Genomic DNA, 25,895 nt, shown 5'->3' on the forward strand with positions numbered 1-25,895 from the left:
GAAAAAGAAAGAAATGCCCGCGAATGTTATTTTTGCGAATTATCGATAAAAATGAAACCGTCATAAACAATTGACTCGTCAAACATTTTTTATTTCTGGGCCATGGATTGTCCTAGTCGTCGGTACCATAGAGAAGTCGAAAACGTTTTTGTCGAAGTTGTCAGAGAATGATTTTTTACACTGGACATTTTTCTGTTTACTTAACCGACTTCAAAAATAGAAGTTAAATATTCGACGTTTTTTGACGACGTTGGTCATATTCTTTTTGTGTTTGTAAAGTAGGTATATATTTGCAAGTTGGTCTTATTTTTATCAAAACTGCTGCGGAACTGGCTATTATCTTTAAAAGTATACTTCAGTTTTAAATTTTGCTCGTAAAATCCCTCGGCTATATTGTATCATTAGTTATAGGTACTAAATCAATACTGCTAACAATATACAATTGAAAATTAGACATATTTCTGTTTTTTTTTCTATCAAGCCAACTTTAATCTTTTTTTTTTATTTCTTTTTTTTATACTACGTCGGTGGCAAACAAGCATACGGCCTGCCTGATGGTAAGCAGTATCCGTAGCCTATGTACGCCTGCAACTCCAGAGGAGTTACATGCGCGTTGCCGACCCTAACCCCCTACCACCCACGTTGAGCTCTGGCAACCTTACTCACCGGCAGGAACACAACACTATGAGTAGGGTCTAGTGTTATTTGGCTGCGATTTTCTGTAAGGTGGAGGTACTACTTCCCCAGTTGGGCTCTGCTCTAGATCTGGAATGACATCCGCTGTGCTGTGCCCTACCACACAGAGCGAGATGACATTCACAATGCCCATACCTCTCTTGTGGACGTAGTCTATTAAGGTTTTGCGTAGACCCTCGCAAATATAGTCTAGTTTCAGAATGATTTTTTATCTTGACATATTCCCGTGGTTAGAGTGGATATAAATTCAATTTAAACTTTTGAACGCCACGCCTATCGTACGCGGCGTGTATTCGTGAACCTTGTCGGTATGCATGAAGTTTGATATTGGGCTGTCGCCGCGCGCGTCATATGACGTCTTTGGTGGTCAAAAGGTTTGCCACAAAAATATTAATTTTTGTGGCAAATATTTAATTTTTGGTGCAATATTTTATCGCTGACTGTACTTTTTTTTTCCACAGGCAACTATGTAATACCCAACGAGACAATTCTAAAAACCCCAAACACAATTAGGTTGCGTTGTTTCATCACAGAGTTCCTATGTCCACCTCGTGTCTCCATCATCAGATCCGCTCGATGATATCATAATATTGCATTGTCGCCCGACACATATGTATGTAAATTTTCAGTTTCATCGGAAACCGAGAAGTAGGTCAAAGTTACTTTTGCAAGATTTTACCAGAAACATATATACATAGTTAAGTACATTACATGTTAAATAAAAGCATGTAAAAACTACAAATTAGCGCCAACTCCCTCTTAAAACTAAAAAAAATACCTCTCTAAATTGACCAGTTAATACCTGCAAGGTCTAATTACTCCTCTAATGCAGTAAATACGACTTTACGCTTTCGGTTACCCGCGTCTCAATAATTTGCCTTAATTACCTATCGAGCATCCTTGGTAATAAAAGTGCTTGCACCCTTCTTGCACTAAAAACTACTTAATGACTAGAGCTTTTAGAATGGTAATAAGACTAATAAGTACTTCGTACTCGTTAACATCTACCTAAATGAATACTCAAGAATAAACATAACTGTAAAATTCTTATACCTACTGTAACTATATGAATCGGCGGCTGTACCTTAACTGTCACTGGTCTTGATCCATTTTTAGGGTTCCGTAGTCAACTAGGAACCCTTGTAGTTTCGCCATGTCCGTCTGTCTGTCTGTCTGTCTGTCTGTCCGAGGCTTTGCTCCGTGGTCGTTAGTGCTAGAAAGCTGAAATTCGGCATGGATATATAAATCAATAAAGCCGACAAAGTCGTACAATAAAATCTAAAAATTTAATTTTTTTGAGGGTACCTCCCCTACACGTAAAGTGGGGGTGATTTGTTTTTCTGCTTCAACCCTACAGTGTGGGGTATCGTTGGAAAGGGCTTTCAAAACTAATAGGGGTCTTCAACAAACATTTTTTGATTATGTGAATATATTCGGAGATAATCTCTCCGAAAGAAAAAAAAAATGTGACCCCCGCCCTCTATTTTTTGAACTATAGGTCCAAAAAATATGAAAAAAATCATGGAAGTAGAGCTTAAGAAAGACTTTAAATGAAAACTATAGCGGACATGATCACTTTAGCTGTTTTTGAGTTATCGCAAAAAGTTTCCCCTTCATAGTAAAAAGACTTTAATTAGGTACTGATTATGCAAATTTGCCTATTTGTTTAACTCGCGTTTCATCCCTTGGTTAACAATTTACTATACGTTAAGCTCCAGTTTAGCTTATTGTGACGGAAGAGTAACTACGGAACCCTATACTGAGCGTGGCCCGACATGCTCTTGGCCGGTTTTTATGGGAATTCCGCCACTTTATACAACTTCTCATTAATTGTGTTAAACTTAAAAAAATAACTTCACAACATATTATACATCAGATAGCGAGTACATGCCTAAGCAGCTAATAAATACATCCCCCGACTAGTATTTGACTCGAAGCAATAAATACTTAATGGCGGAGTATTTTGCTCCGATTGACCGTAATACGAGTTAATTAGAGGAAATAAATAGTTAGTGCTTAAAAGAAACCAACTAGAATGACTATAAAAAGTTAACGTTTAAAGACGTGCATATATGTACATAAAATACCTATATACACGGTACTCCTGAACATTTACTTAAAGACTAAAATGTTACATAAACTTTTCTATTCGCCTAGTTCCAGAGTTAATTCCAATTGAAAAAATACATATTTTTATTGTTACTTTGTGATGGCAATGTTGCTACTATGGGACGCAGTCTAAATATCCATATTGGTAGATGTAATAGTATTTTATACAATCGTTATATAATGGAGTGCTTTTCAGTCGAGTAACTACCATGTTCGAGTACCTACCGTGTTAAGGCCACCCGCCAAGAATCAAAGCTGATGGCAAGACCACTTTGTCAGTAGAAAAAGGCGCGAAATTCAGAATTTCTATGGGTGGATAGATAACTTTTCGCGCCACAATTTATTAAATTTCCCGCCTTTTTTTCTACTGACAGAAATGCCTTGCCTAACTATAGTAATAATTTGGTTAAATGAATGAAATACTTACATGGCAACACAGATTGTCTATGCTAAATCAAAATGGCGGCAAGTCGTTTTGGCGGGAGCCGGCGGCAACGTCACATTGTCGGCTTGCAACTGCAACAAAAAGGAAATAGAATTAAAGTACATACTTAAAACACAGACGACTCAACAAATAGTAGAAAATCAAGGTCACAACACATAAGCGCTTACATCGTATGGGAATATCCAGAATCTTGCCACAGAATGAAGTAACAGTACTATCGTACAGAAAATAAACTTCCTTGATAACCTAATTTTGACAGCGGTTAAGGGATCAGCTATGGAAGGTAGAGGCAAGGAACAGAATCTCCTTAGGCAGAACTGTTGCAAGTGTCCAGCTGTCAGCTAGTTCCAAATCTCTCCAGAGTAGCGCTAGAGTAGCTATCAACTTAGGCGTTATTGACGGAGTGAAGTGCGCTGTCTAGATAAGATTATATTTTTTTCTCAAGTATTCTAGGTATTGTAGCGCCACCTATTTATGGTTTTTTTGTCGGACACTTTTTGGTATATGGAGATTCTGTTCCTTCTACCTTCCATAGTATCAACATTGCTACGAGCAATTATTAGGGTTCACACAACTTTACGTCTTTGCGTGCACAACCACAGATAAGATAATGACTTGAATTTCGACAACCCTTAATAGCCGAAAGGGATATTACCATACATAAGAAAGAGACAGCACATTTCGTCCCTGATCCGCTGTCAAACTTAGCCTTCGTAGTAAGTTTCTTTTCCGTTCGGTAGTACTATTACTTAATTTGTCGTATTGCTCCCACCTTTGAACACTTTTTTTTTATTATCACAAATAGTATGGTACATTTTAAACTTGTGTTAGGTTCGCCAAACTTACGTTTAACGGCGAAATGAGGCACTCATTTTCAACGTTAGTACCTTAATCTAAATTATATGATTAACTTATAATACTAAGTTTAATACATATTTATATCATATTAACACAGTATAAGTTGTTGTAGTATATTTACCTATACTATTTATTTATTCAGTCATGCGTTGTACCTATTATCAACTTCTTAATTTTTGATTTAAAGATGTTTTGACTTCAATTACCTTTAAGTGTAAGCATCATTCTAGATCTGTGGTATTAATTGTACTGTCAATCACCCTAATTTCCCTCGTGACAATAACCGTCAGTCAGTAGCTCACGATGACAAAAACTGTCAACGGATCTCCATACAATGACAAGCAATGGCACATTGTTCTGTTGCGGGTGAAAAGACTAACGGGAGCTGTGATACGAACACAGGGTGTATGGAGTGTGGAATTAAGAGGAGTGGCATCTCTTATGGTAGAACTGTTGCAAAAGTGTCCAGCTGTCAGCTATAAATAATAGTTCCAAATCTCTCCAGAGTAGCGCTAGAGTAGCTAAAAACCTAGGCGTTATTGACGGAGTGAGTTGCGCTGTCTATGATTTGATTTTTTTGTTCAAGTACTCTAGGTACTGTAGCGCCACCTGTTTAAAGTTTTTTGATGACACTTTTTGGTACATGGAGATTTCGTTCCTTATCTCCACCTTCCGTAACAGGGTGGCTGTAGCCTTTATACATTATTTAAACTGTAATTCCTTACTTGATAATTCGAGTGTTAAGTGGAGTCCAGACTGGACAATTTTTTGCCGATCAAAAATTGTCCGATCAAATCAGGCCGTGCGGACGCAAACGCCAATTTGGCTCACTAATTTCGATCGCCGATTATGACCAATATTACCGATAAAATGGAGGTGCGGACACAAGAATATCAATTTGTGCTAGTATTAGCGTTTAGGAGCATTTTTTATTTATTTAGAGCGCTCAAATATCAACATTAAACTAAAATTGATTAATTGAATTGGAGATTGACGCCATTTTGCTTTTTGGACAATTCGGTCGATTTGATCATCCCGCCTGGACTCCACTTTATTCGATCTGTTTCCGATATTATGATACTTATCTGTGAGTGTCAAAATTCAAAAGTGACGTTTACGGTTGAAGAAATGTCACTTACGACACTGTATCATATCAGAAACACCACTGAATTATTAGAATGAGAAGGAATATGGGATCGGCAAGAAACTCGGCGGGACACATCTTTACAAAACGTTACATCTTATAACTAACATGCATTAAATTGAAAAAATATTATTTCAATTAATATGGAATTTAAAAAGAAATCATAAAATAACATATAATAGGTACTTTCTTATAGAAATCTGATGCACTAACTAGATTGCTAATGCAGGTCGTTATCATTACCAATCATCCCTATCCATGATATAATCCCTTATTTTATCGTATGCTTGCGAAATGAGTTTGTTTAACAACAGTTTTGAATTTGAATTTAGAATCTATAAGCTCGGTAACTTTTTTTGGTATCTTGTTATAGAATTTTAAATTTCCCAAGAACGACTTTACTACTGCCAGTCCCATCATATAGGGGCGTTTACTATATATATGTATTTATTCCATCGCTAAGTAACGTTAGGTAAGCGACAGTGCAATGCTCGTACGAACTGTACGTGCATCTGGAATCAAAGATGGCGCCGGTGCGTGGCTGTAATCCCGCAGCAGATTACTGTCAAACACGGACCTCACGCACTGTCATTACGGTCGACCATTACAGCTGACATTGCGATTGCTTGACGAGCGAGTTGACCACATGACCACAGACTGAATAAATAAATCGACAAAAGGAATAATTATTGACATTTGTTGCCACACTCACGATAAGCGCCTCAATAGGGAATCACAATCTGAGGGTCTACCGCGAAACAAGAAAACCGAAATTCCGCCGTCTAACCTCTCTATCACTCTTTCATATTCAAGCGATAAAGACGCAGACAACTAAATCTCGATTTTCGCATTTCCCGGTAGGCCATTTGTAAACAAGCCGCCATGATGCATCAATGTCATATTTTATTATCTGTGAAAACTTGTCAAAAAACAGTTTAAGGGAGAGTATGTATAAGTTACTCTATGGTTTACGATGGGCGTAATTCACGACAACGCGTGCCTTGTATCGTATCATATTGTCATTTTATTAAAGATTAGATTTGACAAATCTGCGTGACATAGCGGATGACACGAACTACAAATACAATACAAAATTGAATACAAATGTTTTATTTCCGAAATAACTATATGAGTACATACACACATACTCGTATATACCCTGGGGTCGAATAACCCGACAGATTTTAAAAGTGATGACACTCCCTCACTTTGTTCCTTTCAAATCGGACTCTGCGTTATTCCTACAATCGATCGTTAGATCAGGTAGATTGTGAAATTCCTAGGCATAACGTGAAACCTTAAAATCTTTGTCTCGTTTATTGTGTCTTAAAAAAAGGTATTATCTTTAAAACATTATACCTACTGTAGCTTTTATAGACAAACGCAAATATTAGTTAAAATTATCATTAAAAAGCGACTCGCCCCGGCTTCGCACAGGCTACACAAAACCATAGGTGAAACACCTATAGGTGAAAACCGCTTGAAAATCCGTTCAGTAATTTTTGATTTATCGCGAACATACATACATACAGAATACAGACAGAACGGCGGGGGACTTCGTTTTATAATCTCAAAGTGAATTTGAAATAGAGGTGGATTGTCAAAGAAAACTTTGTAGCCACGTAAATTTACTGCCATCTTTCGACACATGATTATAACTTCTAGAACGCCATTTGATTTTGATCCTTATTCTTTCACTGATATCTGTTAAATATCAAAAAGTGGCGCCATTTTACCAGGCACAACCTAAAGGTTATGGCGCCATCGCTCGAAACGATTGAAAAACGACACCTTTGGCCTTTGATTTACTAGATGGCGCCACTTTCTAGAAAGAATAAGGATCAAAATCAAATTGCGTTCTAAAAGTTTTAATCACGTGTAACTGTCGAAAGATGGCAGTAAATTTACTGTGGACACAAAGTTATATTTTTCTTCTTCAAATTTTCTTTGATAATACGATAGTGACAATATGCCGCAGTAAAACTTTTCTCGAAATATTTTTGACCTACCCATGGTTCTTGAGACCACATTTTGCTGGTTCGCTCGACAACTATAAGCTCGCATGCGCCCACGCAACCAATGATAACATTCACCCGGTAACAGTACATTAAGGGTGGTTACGGCAAATTATCACTACGCTTGCATGGCGTGTTGTGTAAGTGTTTTGACGCCAATTTGGGTGTTAAGGAAAAAGTATCGTGTTACTGATTGTTGTAACACTGAAGAGGGTGTAATTTAAGCAGGGAATTAAATTTTATTGGTAAATATAGCTTTAAGATAGTTTAGCGGAAAGATTTTTCTTCAACGTAAGAAAAACTTAAGTAAAAAGTTGCCTTTGCGGGGATAAATAAAGTATTAGGTGTAGTATCTAATACATGTAAATATAATACTTTAGTTTTTTAACGACTGAAAGGCTCTGTATTATATCACGATTGTTTAATAGTATTTTATATCCGAAGTAAGGTACGAGATTGATTGACGCTTGATTATATCACACTTTTGCCATAGCAATAAAAATATTTAACAAAATCCCACATGAGATTCGAGAACTCAGTAATATAAGTGCATTTAAAACCCAACTCAAAACATTTAATTCAAAAAGTTTTTTACTCTGTACTAGAATTCCTGAATGAAAATGTAACTATATGAAATATAATGTAATAACTAATAATATAATAAAATATTTAAAAAATCATGGAGAATGGAAAATATTTAGAAGTGGAAAATCATTTTCTCTTATTGTATTATCGATCGTGTGGTATACTTTCCTCTTAAGATTGAAGGTGGCAGTTATTTGTCCTAAATCGCTCAAGGTCGGTAAGGCACGACCATATATATGGCCAGCGAGGAGCGTCAAACTTTGCTTTTCGCTGAGGTGTCGTGCGGACGGACATTGTTTGCTCGATTTTATTGAAGTGAAACTTCTTATGCGACTCTCAACAAGGTTGCGTTAAACGTTTAACGCTATAATCGGTAACATAAAGTAGTAAGAGTTTGTGATGAGTAAATTCGTCGATTAGCTCAGCCGGTTCCATGGTGTAATGGTTAGCACTCTGGACTCTGGAATCCGAGTTCATATCTCGGTGGAACCTGACTTTTTGTATTTTTTCTTTTTATATCCACATTACGAATATTCACTTCTTCCGCGCGGAGGGACTCCACGCACAATTTTTTTCCTTCTACGAACGCCTGCCCCCCCCCCCCCCCCTGCTAAAATCCTATCACCACTATTGATCGTGTCATTCAAGAAGACGCGTTCCTTGTTTCGTAATGTCACGTTAATTAAAGGTTAAGGACACATTCCGTCTCCATCACACCAATACAGCAGTGCGAGCTACGAGTAGGTGGACTGCGATGGAGTTTATGCAGTCGCTAACTACTGAGGATTATGAGTACTTATGAGTATTTTTTATTATTTTATGAGACCCATTTTTTTCGATTTTTTGATTTGGAGGGAAGAATACTTTTGCGATCCCAATCGAAAGCACTAACCTTTTTGATGACATTTCCATTTCGTGAGGAAACGGTTTTCACTAAATTTTATCAAATCACTTTGATTTTGATGTCGATCGCCCCAGCATTATATATTCTAGGTTTATAGGTTTCGCTTTGAAACAAAATGCATACGACTTAATTCAACCAAGTTTTTATCACATTTTATACGTTTGTTTTATAAAAACTATGTTTTTAGGGTTCCGTAGCCAAATGGCAAAAAACGGAACCCTTATAGATTTGTCATGTCCGTCTGTCTGTCCGATTAAGTCACTTTTTTCCGAAACTATAAGAGCTATACTGTTCAAACTTGGTAAGTAGATGTATTCTATGAACCGCATTAGGATTTTTACACAAAAATAGAAAATACAATAAATTTTAGGGGTTCCCCATACTTAGAACTGAAACTCAAAAAATCTTTTTTCATCAAACCCATACGTGTGGGGTATCTATGGATAGGTCTTCAAAAATGATATTGAGGTTTCTATTATCATTTTTTTCTAAACTGAATAGCAGCATGAAAAATCTAAAAAAAATATATGATATACATTGCCATGCAAACTTCCACCGAAAATTGGTTTGAACGAGATCTAGAGTAGTTTTTTTAATACGTCATAAATGGTACGGAACCCTTTATGGGTGAGTCTGACTCGCACTTGGTCGCTTTTTTTAAAGAGAAACCGTTTAGTTAGGATCGCAAAAAACGTTGAATAACACCTAAAAATTAGATTTTACACACATTTAATTCAGAAAAAAACTGCAACCAAGCGTCATGTCATTCGTTTGAACATCAGAGGTCGTGCCAAGGTCTGCGCACCCAAGCAAACCAACCAAGAGCTAATTGCTGAAATAATTAATATCAATGTAATATCAAGTAAAATATGTTCATTACAAGCTTGTATTTAACTTGCCCTGTCAGTATGTATGGGACAAATCTTGCAAGTTAAATTTGACCCACTTCCCGGTGTCCGATGAAGCTGAAAATTTGCATACATATGTAAGTAGGGTGACAATGCAATATTATGGTACCATCAAGCTGATCTGATGATAGAGACAGGAGGTAGCCATAGGAACTCTGTGATAAAACAACGCAACCTAATTATGTTTGGGGTTTTTAGAATTTGTCTCAATGAGTATTAGTTGCCTGTGAAAAAAAATTACAGTCAGCGATTAAAGCTTGTACCAAAAATGAAATATTTGCCAAAAACTTATTTTCCTTATTCCACGAAAAAGATGGACTGGTATTTCCATTTCTGTATTTGATACTTCTACCTTAGAATTAAAAAAAACAAATGCTATCGCCCGTTTGTTTCCTTTAGCTATATTCGTAACTTAGTCACACCTTGCCCCGATAAAAAGTCATGGCAAGCGAAAATAAACTTTCTGCCAATACTATAAGGTCTACGGCGCACGTATATTTATATTTGTGTTTTTTTCTAGTGTGACGCTGTTTCCTGCGTTTATTTAAAACTGACCTTCAATGGATTTCCACTTAAGATGTGTCAGAGGTCTTTAAGCAAATGTTTTTAGTTTTACTGAGTACTCGAAAGATAAGTAAAATTTTTGAACGGGTTACGTCCAATAATTGCTTTTTTTTGAGCATTTTTTTTTTAATTTCGCCATATTTTATTTAGTCTAGAAAAGGGTGTTTTTTAGTCACCTGCAATAATTTACGGGGTTAATATATAGGTCATACTGAGCAACTTTTACAATCCGGAAATCGCGAGAAAAACTTTTTTTTGAGCATTTTTTTAAATTTCGCCATATTTTATTTAGTCTAGAAAAGGGTGTTTTTTAGTCACCTGCAATAATTTACGGGGTTAATATATAGGTCATACTGAGCAACTTTTACTATGGGAACAATCCGGAAATCGCGAGAAAAAAATTTAGTCTCCCATAGGGGCTCCACTCACGTTGCAACAAATTGGATACGATTTTATAGAATTGCCGGCTAAGTAGTCGCAACTAATTCAATCGACCTAATAAATGCCGCAATGTAACGCAAATCGTATGCAACTATCAGTGACGTGAGTGGAGACTTTTAGGAAATGTCGTCAGACAGCCAAAATGTATGAAACTGTTTTTTTTTTTCGCGATTTCGGGGTTGGTCCCATAGTAAAAATTGCTCAGTATGACCTGTATATTCAGCCCGTAAATTATTGCAGTTGACTAAATATGTATATCGTCAGCTAGTGTCGATACCAGCTTTCCTTAGTTTGGGGCTAGTTCGACTGTGTAATCGTTCTCAAATATGTATCTATTTAAAGACATATTCCTCCCATACGAGGAATCTATGACTAACTCCATGACATGACTAACAACAACGTGACAAACATGACAATCGTCGAGATCAGTTACGCCTCGATTGAAATGCCGTGTCAACTAAGACAATGAAATGTGCCGCTCAAAATATTTATTTTTAAGTGACGCGATATTTTCGATTTAACTTTTAACCGGCTAGGTAGTCCTCATTTTCCTTGGATTTATTTATTTATTAGAGATAAATTAGAATTAAATAATATTTGATCAAAAAGCATCGTTAAACCAGAATGGTTTGTCTCGATACTTCATTACGCAGTATATAAAATATTTAAATAATTAAATATACTATGCAAAAAAATAGGACAACAATTTTTATGTTAGGAACGGAATGGAAATTATTTTTACACATTTTGATGTATGTATATGTATTTTAAACTTTTATTTGGGTTCCGTTCCCAAAAAGGGACCCTGTTACTAAGACTCCGCTGTCCGTCCGTCTGTCTGTCTGTCTGACCGTCTGTCGCCAGGCTGTATCTCATAAACCGTGACAGCTAGACAGTTGAAATTTTCACAAATGATGTATTTGTGTTGCCGGTATAACAACAAATACTAAAAAGTACGGAACCCTCGGTGAGCAAGTACGACTCGCACTTATCCGGTTTTTTTTTCGATATCTTAATGATTAAACAAATAAATAAATATTATAGGACATTATTACACAAATTGACTAAGTCCCACAGTAACCTCAATAAGGCTTGTGTTGAGGGTACTTAGACAACGATATATATAATATATAAATATTTATAAATACTTAAATATTCTATGAAAACACCCATGACTCAGGAACAAATATTTATTGCTCATCACACGAATAAATGCCCTTACCATGATTTGAACCCGAGAGCATCGGCTTCATAGGCAGGGTCACTACCCACTAGGCCAGACCGGTCGTCAATGATTATAACAGTTAAGAGGGAAAAAAAGAATAACTATCATAATAATTTAAAAAATGGAAAAACCAACGAGCATAGCTGTGATTGTTATACATGAAATTGTGCCAAAACATTTTCCATTCAGCCAAAGAGGCAATTGGGGACAACAACAACTCAAAACTATGTTCACGTCTTTCCTGTAGACATAACCAAAAGTTAAGGGCTATATAAGTTAATCTTCTTATGTAACTCCACACACATGAAAGGGTACTCCTGTTATTTGAATAAGTATGATAGCTATTGTCCACAGGAGAGAAAACTTTTCTCATGTTTGTATGTAGATGCGATCGTCCCCTATCCTCTTAATATTTATCGTCTCCAGTCATCGATTCCAGTATTTGTCCAACGGTATTTTAACTGTGTAAATAAAGTCATAAAACCCATAAACATTACAACATGTATCACCAACCGTGTACACCTCCAAATGATTATGAACCTTATTCGCTTAAGCTTAACATAAGATTCACATTGGCCAGTTAGGAGTACAATCTTGCAGAAAAATAAATGTCCATTCGTAAATCTTATTATAAAGGCGATAAGGTATACATTCGGTCAGTTAATATGTACTATTTAAATAAAGCTTGGACGCCAAATCGGACATGTAAGGAATATCGAATGAGAAACACTTCTTCCATATTTATTGTTTAAAAGAATTCAGCGAACGTCAAAAACATGCAAGTATGTATGTACAGTCACGTCTGAAAACATCGAGACGATCGAAGTGCCAAAAATATGTATACAAACCGGCCCATATATTAGGGTAGTGTATACATGTTTTTGGCACTTTGTCCGTATCGATATTTTCAGACGTGACCGTACCTACACGGTGGCAAACAAGCATACGGCCCGCCTGATGGTAAGCAGTCTCCGTAGCCTATGTACGCCTGCAACTCCAGAGGAGTTACATGCGCGTTGCCGACCCTAAACCCGCCCCCCTCGTTGAGCTCTGGCAACCTTACTCACCGGCAGGAACACAACACTATGAGTAGGGTCTAGTGTTATTTGGCTGCGGTTTTCTGTAAGGTGGAGGTACTTCCCCAGTTTTGCTCATTAATGTTGTTTAAAGTGTAATATTGATAGCTTATTAATCTTATTATGGAGTGAACTATCGTGGGAGTGTGCAGGTAATGAAAAACTAATCTAGAAACGAGTTTAACCATGTTTTAATCAACACCCGGCAATCCATCATGGCTAGTAAAGTCCAGCTATCTTTTTACTAAAAGCAACTACCGAAGAACGTCATGCTCTACGTGCACACTTAAGTTACTACTGAACAATGCCACTTGAAATTGGCAAAAACATCATAGAATTGATGGAGGCCATATTTTAAAAGAAGAATCCAGCCTTATCCACATAGGACAATTGCCTTTACCGGTTGTTTCCGTTATCTTGCGACCAAATGCTGGAATGATATACCCCCGCCTTTGAGAGAGCTGAAATCCAAAAAATCATTTAAACATAGTTTTAAAAAGATTCTCCTCTATAAACAAACCGCTGGTATTCCATACGGCTTTTTGGTCGCAGATTTCAGAATCTAACATGGTGGAGATGGCAGTCACGAGAACTAGGGGGCCTACACACTGTTCACATCCTTGCCGACTTATTTATTATCACATAAGACTTATATATTATAAACATGTAACACACACATACCCTCATTTTATACATCTGCTGTGACCTGGGTTCCGGCAGAAAACCAGTGCTTTACTCGAAAGAGTGAAGAGTATGAGCCGTGACCCTTTTGTCCTGCTGCAACGCACACAGTATGTGGGTAGGTACTTTTATTTTATTTTATTGTTTATTAATTATGCCTATTTTGTTGTCTCAATTTTTTTTTGTGCTATTTTTATTTTGTTCCTGTAATAATTTGTGTTCTATAAGATGATTTAAACTTTATATTGTGTGTTTTTTCAGCTGCTAAATAAATGATTTATCTATCTATCTTATGGGAACCCTTCCGCAGGGATTAGACCTGAGGTAGCATCATGGTTCCATTTTCATCACTTGTCACTATGCCCGTCACTTTCCCGCTTACATTGTAAGAACGTGACAGGCATGATAAAGAGCCGAGGTATTCGTTATAGTTTTGTAGGTAGTTTTACTTTTAGGTTACATTTTCATTCTAAGTTTGCTATTATTTAAGTATGTTTTTGGTTTTAATAAAGAGTTCATGTTCTACGGTACATTCCAGTATGTACAGTCAACCAATTAGAATCCTAGGCCACTATAGAACCTTGTCGCTTTAACTACTAGATACTTGACACGCATCACTCAATAAGCACTGTCGTAGAAGTCATTATGGCATGGTTCTATAGTGGCCTAGGAATCAAATTGGTTGACTGTACGATTAGAAGAAGATAATGTACCTAAGTTAGAGGTGCAGGCCGTTTATCAAAACAATCCGTCGATCTCTTGCCACCATCAATGTGCCTGCTCTTCTTGAGCCGACTGGCATTATCAGGGATGGGAAGAGGCCTCATGGGGTGTCCTAAGTTCCTTGGAGCTTGTGACGGATGTTAATTTTCGCGATTTCCGGGTTTGTCCTATAGTAAAAGTTGCTCGGTATGAACTAAAAGTAAACGTTTTTGAGTAATTGGGTACTTGACACATGTTGAATATTATAACAAAACTTAGCTAAATATAAACTAGATCTGTTCAAACCAATTTTCGGTGGAAGTTTGCATGATAATGTATATCATATATTTTTTTTTAGATTTTTCATTCTGTTATTTTAGAAGTTACAGGGCCCCCCCACATTTTCGGGACACATTTTTCACTTTGGAAGTGTTTCTCGCGCAAACTATTCAGTTTAGAAAAAAATGATATTAGAAACCTAAATATCATTTTTGAAGACCTATCCATAGATACGCCACACGTATGGGTTTGATGAAAAAAGATTTTTTGAGTTTCAGTTCCAAGTATGGAGAACCCCCAAAATTTATTGTTTTTTTTTTACTATTTTTGTGTAAAAATCTTAATGCGGATCATAGAATACATCTACTTACCAAGTTTGAAAAGTATAGCTCTTATAGTTTCGGAAAAAAGTGGCTCCGTTTTTTGCCATTTGGCTACGGAACCCTAAAAAGTAGAATTTAAAAAGACATATTCAGTTTAAAATAAAACAAGGCTCCAAAGTCTACAAAAAAAATATTTTTTTAAATTTCAAAATTAAAAAAGAAAATGGTATTACCAGACTAATGTAATGATGTGACATCATATTACAATATCATTTTGTTACAGACGTTTCTATCGTCGAGTGCGAGCGTCAGACTTTAACTCTCCTTTCAGTACCCTTAGTTAGAATTTATTTACACTAGGGGTACATGTGTTGCTTAAATGCCATGAGTCATATATAGACATTTGATTCTCAGGAAAATCAAAATCGATTGACATTATTCAATAAAAAACTGCCAAGTAGCCAATTGTTTTACGTTCAGATTCAGATACATACTGTATATGTATTCTGTCGTTGGTATACCAAAAATATAAAAGAATCTTTGTCGTCAAAGTCAATAGTTAGGGAGGTGGCGAGCAAAATTTCGATATCATCAGCACACATGGCAGACGTTATTAATAGCAATAATGATACCTTGAGAAACATAAAGGACCTCGTCTGCCACCACGGTGGCGCTGCGTTGTCAATTTACAGCGTTTCAAATATGTAAAAAAAAAAAGGTGGGCGATATTATTTGCACATGTCTGCCTCTGGGGCTGATGATCACAGTCATCCTGTAAACACAAAAAATCGAAGAGGCAGACATCCAGGGCTCTGACTTTTGAAGTTTTCAATTTTTTAAGTTATTTTTATTATTTAAAAAACTGTATATGAAATGCACACTTGGCAGATTTGAATTGTTCGATTAAAAACAATGAAAAGGACCACGGAAAAATAGTCTGCCAGCGTGATGCCGCTGCGTTGTCTATTGACAGCGCTTCAAAAATGTAAAAAAAAAAAGATGTGCTATATTATGCGCACATGTCTGCCTCTTGGACTGATGTTTCAATTTATCATGAAAACGAAAAAAATCGATGAGGCAGACGTTCAGACCCCTGATATTCCAAAGGCAGACCATTTGAATTTTTTTTTTTTTTTTTTTTTTTTTTCAACTCGACACTCGCGCCAAGCTGCAAATACAAAATTTTGCATCTACTGAATATTATTGAAAATAATTAATAGAATCTATACGAACGATTTTCAAAATACCCGCTTCCCCTTGATTACGTCCATTTCAAACCGTTATAAAGTTAAATATCAGTGAGCAAAGTGTCTGCCAAATGTTTTTTCGTATCCACGGAGTCGTAATGAATCGAATGGGGGCAATGAGAACCGTGTGCAAATGACTTAGTAGAGTTTTTTTTTCAAACACTTTTACAACTCCGTCCCATGATAATGCAGAGCCCTGAATGTCTGCCTCCTCGATTTTCTTCGTTTCCAAGATATTTGTGACCATGAACCCCAGAGGCAGACGTGTGCAAATAATTTGATACCCCTTTTTTTTTTTAACAACTTTAATCGGCTGTAACGCGAAAACGCAGCGACGTAGGACCATTATTGACTGGACCAAATCGATTCGTACTGACGTAAACTGCAATCTACCTCGATGTGAAACGTGTGCAAATCATATACCGAAATGCTCGCCACCTCCCTAACTACAACGTTATTCTCACGGTAACGCTAATGAGAGTAATGAGTTACACACGTTACCCAAAGGTTTTCACGTGACAGCTGACTTTGTAACCACTGCATCTTTGGCATTTTGGTAAAGTTGATATTTGGGTGTTTTTAGAACTGGTACCATTTTGCAGGGACGGATTTCGGTTACGGTATAACGATATAGTAGCAGTATAAAATTAGTACCTAAATGGTTCGGATTAAACCGGTATGACGTCATACCGTTATATAAAGGTATCGTTATTTTTCGGTTATGCAGTCCCTGCCATTTAGTTTATTTGAAAAACTAACAATCCTTGTGTTATTTCGACTTAGATTCCCGAGGACTATACATATATTGAAACAAATAAACAAGTTAATCCAGAGTCAATTTATTTGAAAAACGAACAATCTTTGTGTTATTTCGACTCAGAATCCCGAGGACTATATATTGAAACAAATAAAAAAGTTAATCCAGAGTCAAATTGTACTGGTAACCATGGTAACTCCAGATTTATCCGGTTAAGCCAGATTCACAACGGTTTAACCGGTTAACCCAGAAATAACCGATTAAACCATTAACCCAGTGTCACATTGTATATGTAACCATGGTAACTCCAGATGTAACCGGTTAACCCAGTATTAAATTGTACTGATAACCATGGTAATTCCATATTTAACCGGTTAACCCAAGATTCTCAACTGTTTAAGCGGTTAACCCACCGTTAACCGGTTAACCATTAACCCAGTGTCACATTGTACATATAACCATGGTTACTCCAGATTTAACCGGTTAACCCAGTGTCAAATTGTACTGGTAACCATGGTAACTCCAGATTTAACCGGTTAACCCAGTGTCACTTTGTATAGGTAACCATAGTAGCTCCAAATTTAACTGGTTGACCCCGGATTTATGGAATGGTGCAAATGGCGCTTAGTATAGTGTCCCTGTACGGCTACCACCAGTTGAACACTGACATATTCGCTAGCGTGTGCGTGTTCTCTATGCATCTTGCTCGTACTCGCACATTAGTGCGAGTGAGATGTACAAAATATACCATACATACTCCAACGCGTTTTTAATTATCTTCTACTTATGCATCCTTGGATTTAATTATATAAGTAAACTTTATTTTAATTCCTCTTTTTCCATAGCGCCGTAAAAAGGCTACAGTTTTGCTTGTAAACCTGGAAAGTGCAAATTGACGGCTATTAACATTACAGCAGTTAAAACAATGCTTGCAGTACAATATCCCACAATCAACGAACTAGAATAACTACAGAAGTCTGACTGGAGCTACAAAATTACTCCACGTGTATTGTGCCGCGAGCGACTGAACTGTACTGCGCGCAGCTTGGCAACAATTAATGTGACCTCGGCCGGCAAAACGTCCCACTTTTTCGCTAGCCATAAAGACGCCTTGACAGGATATACGTATAAAGATACAAGCCTCTCGTCCTTACGACAAGCGACCATGTGAGACGTTTTGCCAGCCGCGGTCACAAATATTGTAATGACGTGCAAGATGACATAATTATAGTTTTTATTTTATTTCACCCAATCTAAACGTTTAATGACAATAACAACTGTTTTTCATATCAAAGATGCGAAGAGGATAGATTTTATGGAGAAGAAATAACTTTTAGCAAAGATAAGATTATAATAGAGAGGTAGTCTAAAAAAACGTCCCCTTAGTTTGTCTACTCTTTGTAATTTATTACGGTTTTTTTTTGTTTCCTTCCTTTTGTCTATTAGCTTCCGTGATTATTCCTCACTTGAAAATCAGCACTAGAAGTCGCCAGCAACATGCTGAGATGAGGTCATTTCGTGACACTTTATTCTCACTAAGTTTTCTTTTATGTATGTCTATTGACTGTTTGTATTTTTACGAATAAAAATAAGTTTAAGACAAAAATTTCATCTCTGGTACAAGCTTTTATAGCTGACTGTACTTGTCTTTCCACAGGCAACTAATACTCATCGAGTCACTTCTAAAAACCCCAAACACAATTAGGTTGCGTGGTTTTATCACGGAGTTCCTATGGTCACCTCCTGTCTCCATCATCAGATCAGCTCGATGGTACCATAATATTCTATTGTCACCCGACTTACATATGTATGCAAATTTTCAGCTTCATCGGAAACCGGGAAGAGCATCAAATTTAACTTGCAAGATTTGATTACAAACAGACAACGGTCAGGTGAAAGTAAATAAAAGCTTGTAAAAGACTATTCTATTCTATATATGTGACATTATCTATGAAAAGGGACCTTATTGTCGGTGGCGTTTACGCTATTATCAACGATGCTCCTGTATTATAAACAACGCCGCGCTACGCAGTGCGGCGTAAGTTCCATCGACAATAAGGTCCCTTTTCATAGATAATTTCCCGACATTCACTGTACAGAGTTAGCTAGGTTCGACTCTAGAATATTATACACCAACGTTAAAATACTGTTTATCCGTATATTGTGTAAAAGTGCATTAGTTGAGGTTAAAATATGTTTCTTTTAGCACGTAAATTGTTGTAAAAACTCTTTTTTTAACTCCCTAGTGTGTTAAAAATAATTTTCATTACTTTGTCATGCTTAAATAAGCCACAGAACTGGTGGGTGTTTTAATTGCATAATTATGTTTAAGTACGGTGTCCATATTTAGATACACAGTGAATATTATAATACGTTTTACCTAACTAATTATTCTTGTGAAATGATTGTGTGAGATTTAAATATTTTAGACGAATATATCCGTCTCGCTAATGGAAGCGGCTCCTAAAACTAGTGCGATAAGGACAACGCCAGGTTAGGGGAAAAATCCTGCGTAAAAATGACAAAAAACGATGTTTCGTACTCGACTGTTTCCTCCTCCAAAAGTCCAAAAATGTTGAGGTCTAAATGGTAATGAAATAATCTGTGTCGGACTGTTTTGCTTATTAGGCTAATTGATGTCAGTTTGGGGCCCCGCAGCGCAGGGCCTATACCGGCAATTGGCGAAACGGCTGGTGGATGGGACCGGGGATAAGAGAGCTGGCAGCTTCCTCGCCCAACGCTTGAGCATAGCGATCCAGCGAGGAAATGCTGCCAGCATCCTCGGTACCTTGCCACGGGGGCCCATTTTAGATTTCGATTTTTAGTTTTATATAGTAGTTTTAGTTTAGTTAATTGTATTACTTATATAATTTTTTTTATTAACTTGTCAGTTTTGAATATCATGCTTCTCTTTGCGGCCTAGTAAATTAGGCCGTTTTTGCGAATATTTGAAGTGCACTAGCGCCTTAAGAACCAAAAATCTGAAAAAAGCCAAACAGTCCGACACAGATATTACTAATAATAATCTGTGTTGAAAAAATATTGCTCTAGCTTCAAAAACCACGGAGGAAACAGTGGAGTACGTTTGTATGGAGTAATTACCACTCCTGTTGCCTCTTAAAGCGGGTAAAATTCTTTTCACTACACCACACCAGATCGTAAACGCTCGGTGTATTCCCATCGGTGGGGACAGATGATGGGAATAGGCGCTACATACAAATCATTCCCGTCTGCGCCCGCCTCTTGTATGGCGGTGGTCACGTGGGGGCACAGATGGGAATACACCAAACGCTCGCTTCAAAAACTGCTGAGAAAGATAAATTTAATAACGTTCATTTGAATTTGATTTGTAATGTATTACAGTTAGTATTTCGCTCGCGTTGGTATAATAAAAAATGACTGGTTTGCTTCTTTAGCCCTCGGGCCTTGAAACCATCGCAATGTTCAAAATTCCACTTGTCAAACCAATGGCTATGCTCGCGGTTCAATTTTGGAATCTTTTGCTCGGGTATCAACATTACGGGAAGTTAAACAACAACTTAGCCCCCTTGTTAAACCAAATAACTATAACAGGGGCCTATTTCTCGAACGGTATTAGAATAATATTTTTGTCGATGAACTGTCAAGTCGTGTGGGTTACCATGGCAACACACTAATAATATTAGACTAAGCAGTAATATATGATCACGCGCCATATTTCGGAAAGTCATTGGTACTAAATTTTTCATACTAAACTGAACTGCCACCCTGAGAAATACGAGTACAGCGCCCTCTTGACAATGATCATATATCTCTGGTCGGGATTTTATACTGTTCGAGAAATGGGCCCCAAGTTCAGTATGCACATCCCTGATTTTAAGATCTCACTTCGTGCTGGCCATAAAGTCCAACTCAGTTGCAAAAAAAACATTAAAAATAGATAATAACGAACTAACAGTAGTACCAACATTATAAATCAGTCGTAGGATAGGGACATGTCCGTCCTATATTGTATCGTCATCGTTTTGTTCTTAATTTAAAAAGTTTGTAACATTCCTTTTTGAATCCCGACCTTAATCTGTTAGTACTAAGATTCATATTGGATTAAAGCATAAATCGGACAGTTATTGCAATATTTAACCAAGCGGTTTTAACGCTAAGAAAATAAAGCTTATTTTATTAAACGACATCCATGCTTTTGATAACATAGGCCTCCCGTTGATATTTATAGCATTGCGAATTTTGTAAGCGTTTTTTTTTGTTAGTGTGGGCGTTTCTTTGTGGCCAGTGTCCTTACAAAGATGGCGCCCACTGAATAAGGAGGTAAATTAAGTAACGATTATTTCCATATTTAAATACGCTTGATATTAAGGTTCCGTAGCAGTAAATGCAGAATACAGAGGGCTTGCCGCGAAAAACGATAAACGAAATTTGGTTATCTGCCTCTATCGCTCTTGCATATTTCAGGGTCATTCTTTAGCAATCTCATTCCCCTGGCTATACCTGTTCGCAAATTCCCAGGAGATTCTGCTAAGCCGTATTGGCTGTAGATGGAACTACGCACGGGTTACACAGTCACAAAAAATGAGATGCTAGTAAAGTGGAACCTCCTGAGAATTTGCGAATATGTATGGCCAGGGGAATGAGATTTAAAAAAATGATAGAGCAGGATAAGCTATAAAGAGGCACATAAAGGAATATTCGATTTTCGAGTCGAACACATCCTTGGCAGCCTCCGTCGCCTCCTGTGGTATGATTATATAAGCCGCAGACCAGTAGACTACGTCAGAAATAGATGCCTCAACCTCACTGTCCAAGGCCCTTGATCACGCGGCCGCGGTAAGCCTAAGAAGCGCTGGCTGGACGTCGTGATAGCGGACATGGGAAAGAACAATCTCACATCTGAGGATGCCGAAGACCGGGCAAAGTGGAGAAGATTAAGTAGGAAAGCGGACTCTGGCGCTAGGCCGGGAAAACGCTAGGTTTGAGAAGAAGAGGCCTACCGGCTTTAGCCTTGATTTAGAATGTCGTTACCTCTTATTTGGTTCTGCAACTCCTCTTGTGGGTCGGCATCGATAATATCGGTCGTTATCTGCAACAAGTACAATTTATGTATTTAGATTCATGCGCGTGAATAAAATCTCCCTCCTCCCATTGGCCATGTCAACTGCTGTGTTGGCAGCATGGTTCCATTTTTATCACTTGTCACTATGCCCGTCACTTTCGCGCTTACATACTTGTTAGAACGTGACAGGTATGGTGACAAATGATAAAGAGCCGACCATCTTAGCTCTACCTATTGGACGTTTAAAATGACACCTCCACACTTTGTTCCGTCAAAGTCGGTGTGGTGTCAGCTTAGACGGACTCGTCTCATCTGTCTAGTCTAAAATATAGATTGTGTCATTCACGAAGACGCCAGCCTTGACTAGTAATGTCATGTTATTAGAGGTTAGATTTGACAAATCGTGGATGACACGAACTATAGATTCCAAATAATTTAATTGCAATGACAGCTGTCATGTTCTGTTCATTGAAAATATTGTTTACAGTATGTATTTTGGTATGTATGTAAATCCAATACGGGCAATACATTAAACCAGATATAGAATATATCCGTTTAATCATTAGTTAAGAAGTATTTTTAAGTTCCACTTAAATACGACCCCTGTCATTAATTTTTGAAAATTAATCGAGCAGCAATGGACTACAAACTTTAAAAAATTTACGAGACATTACGAGATACGAGCTTTTTATAGTAACTGCCAACAACTTGAAAATTACTTTAAAAAGCGTAACTTGTTTGTTACTTTACATTCCGGGCAGAATTATTTTGTATGGCTTATATTTTCTTTTCTTTGTATTTTTAGGCAAAATTTATCTCAATATACTTCTTGGGTCCTATGCTAATCAACGTTTAAATATTCGCCCTTATGTATGTATGTATCCTTTTCTACGAAAAATGTTAAAAGGCAGTGAAGTTTTGCACCAAAATCACACTCAAATCTTCTCGTAAATTTTAGGTTCTTTATCGATCACACGCCTGGTTTCCATCCTCAAACTCAATAAAAAAGCACCCAAAACAGGCACTATAAACGACCTCTTTGACATTTGGGAGCCGGTTTCTTCGGGCAACACAAAAATTGTATTTAATGCCTTATAAACAAAGTTGATTTCAGCTTGTCTGCATTGTGAAAAACGTTGCACTTATAAAAGCGAGTTTGAACTTTAAAAGTGAAACTGCAAGGTTGTTTTTTTATTGCATTTATCTGCCCTTGAAAATATGGAAGTGTTGTAAGTTCTTTTTGGTATTTCGGGTTTTTTGTAACGACTAAACAGTGATCGATTCTAAAGGGGAAAACAAGGATAATGAACCTATACGCAAGGCAGCGAATTTTTTTTAAGGGAATATATGACATAGTGATGTGCTACAACCGATGATAACCGTTAAATATAACAATAACTGCTTCAATTTACCCTTTTGAATTTTTCATTTAAAAATTTGCCAGTGCATTATAATTGGAGTCAAATGCCATGCACTGTTAATGTCAGACCAAACTAAGTTGGCAGCGATTTTGATAGCACAGACTGTGGTAGTGTTATTTTAAACGTCAAACTTCTATGAAATCGTGAATTTTACTTAACAGTTTGTGTTGTCAAAATCGTATCCCAATAAATTCTTTTGGATTATAAGAACATGTTAAACTACTTTAAACTGTAATTTTTATACATATTGAATTTTAAATATCTTTTGGCACACGTCACGTGCCCAAACTCGAAACGTCATTGAAGATTATGATGACGTAACAACTCTCGGATTGACACTGTTGACAGTTAGGCGATAAACAACAAATGACAAATGTCAGTTGACAGTTCATATTCTACGTGTGTATGTAGTTATGTGTCAAACCGTAAACTGTAAAGTCACACAATTTTCAAAGAGCGTTTTGGGCGCGAAAGCATCTGTCAAAGAATATTTTGTTAATTTAACATATTTAAAGCCGTTTTTAGTATAAAAGTTGATTTTAGGGCAACTTTTAGTTAATATAGAACGTTATACAAGCGTTTCAAAAAATTGGTATCAACCCTATTCCTGCTTCTGAAACTCCAGTCAACCAACTGAAATGGAAAGTGAGGTGGCCTTGGCTCTTTGTTTTTGTCAACGAAACCAGCGTGCAATGCAACTCATACATTATGTATGTATGTCTGTATGGGCGTTAAACCCGTGTCGATAACGTAACTTACAGACGGTGTATTTTAATGTAAATGTGTTAAATAAGTGTAAATAGATTAAGTAGATATTCGATTTATAAAGCAGTACTTTAAAACGAAATTTGGAAGTAAGCTGTTGTGAAATTTAGATGGCTTGGTTTGAAGGCCTAACCATCCATCCCGCCCTTCGAACGGCTAACAACCGGCAGCGACGTCGGTGCCGATGTCGGGCACGATGACTAATGCAAGGATTTTATCCGTTTCACGAAATATAAGCACATCGTTTATAATATTTTTGGATGTAAAAGAGTAGTTCAACTGAAGAAATATCTAACAGTAAACATTTTAGGCAATTTGGGACAGTTGTATTTATAGTTTTTGTTTTTCATATCAAATATTGTTAACGATGTAATTTGTATTTCTTTGCAGATCGGATACTCCACCGAACACTGTCTATGACCGTAATAAGATTCATATACTAGCCGTGTCTTATCCAACCTCGACATTGGCAGAATCATCACCACCTTGATGGAGCCATAACACGAAAAATTGATTGATTGATCCTTATAAGTATTTCGTGAATCGGAAAACGATCTTGCTCGAGCGCGACGTCGGTGTAAACCGAAACCAACATAACTACACTATATACGAAAAACATATAAATACAGTTCGTTATTTAGCATTAGAGTAGTTAAGCGATTTCGACGTGAATTTTTATTGAAAAACACATTTGTAAAATAAGTCACGTCAAATATACATATATACAATCATTTACATTCTATTGCTGTCATAAGTAATAGTTACTGATTTAAAAAAACGGTTTTTAATAAAAAGACATGTCATCATTGTTTATAATTATACAAATGCTAAAAAAAGAACTAAAAATTCAACCTGTAGAGGGGAACATGCGAACGTACGAAAACATTTTTGCTATTTGTCTTAGCTGAAACGGTATCCTTCGTTTCACTCTGTCTAAGAACTTCTGTGTAACTGAATGATTACTTATCACGATATTTAAATGATATAAGAAAACTCATAACCAAATGAAAGCGAGTTAAAAAATAACTCGTAAAGATCTCGCAGTAAAACAATGGGTGCTTTCTCACATTGTATCGGTTTTTATTCCGACATTTCTCTTACTTTCCACTGGAGCTGCATATGCTTCGACATTTAAGACCCATAGATCAGCCACGGAATATAGACTGCTTTTAGAACAATTCTGACTTCGAAACGCTCCTTATGACTGACACTAGACACATACAGGATATTTATTAAGTCACCTGCAATTTACAGGGTGAATATATAGGTCCTACTGAGCAACTTTTACCGTGGGACCAACCCCGAAATCACGAAAAAAAATTGGCTGTTACATACATTTATGCTGTATGACTTTGACATGTTCTATGGGAGAGTAAATTTAAAAGAAAAATATTCCTCAGTATAACCTATATATTCACCCCGTAAATGATTGCAGGTGACTAAATAAATACTCTATATTATCACTTTTATATAAATATACCCTCCCACAGCTATTATTGCCAAATAAACCCGCTATAAAAAAAATATTCGCTAAGATTTAATCCTTCTTGCGCGGCATTATAATATTTAACATTGCAAATGCTATTCTGAGTTAGCTAAGGGCCAATTTCGACACGATGCCTCCCTGTCACACTTACATACGATTTTACAAATTGCGATAGAGAGGCAATACGTCGAACGTGGTTCGCGGTAGGCCCTCTGGGTCC

At 36.9% G+C, this 25,895-nt stretch overlaps 1 protein-coding gene across 1 annotated transcript in view; it reads right to left on the reverse strand.

Annotated features, from left to right (window-relative positions):
* LOC133525056 (titin) overlaps positions 1 to 25,895 on the reverse strand; it is a 117,438-nt gene that overhangs the window by 63,457 nt on the left and 28,086 nt on the right. The window contains exons 2-3 of the mRNA XM_061861288.1: positions 21,973 to 22,030; positions 3,233 to 3,321 (exon numbers count right to left, since the gene is read on the reverse strand). The gene's annotated coding sequence lies outside the window, so the exon portion shown is untranslated. The remainder of the gene's footprint in view (positions 1 to 3,232; positions 3,322 to 21,972; positions 22,031 to 25,895) is intronic.

Source organism: Cydia pomonella, chromosome 1, assembly GCF_033807575.1.
Source record: "Cydia pomonella isolate Wapato2018A chromosome 1, ilCydPomo1, whole genome shotgun sequence".
Taxonomy (NCBI): domain Eukaryota; kingdom Metazoa; phylum Arthropoda; class Insecta; order Lepidoptera; family Tortricidae; genus Cydia; species Cydia pomonella.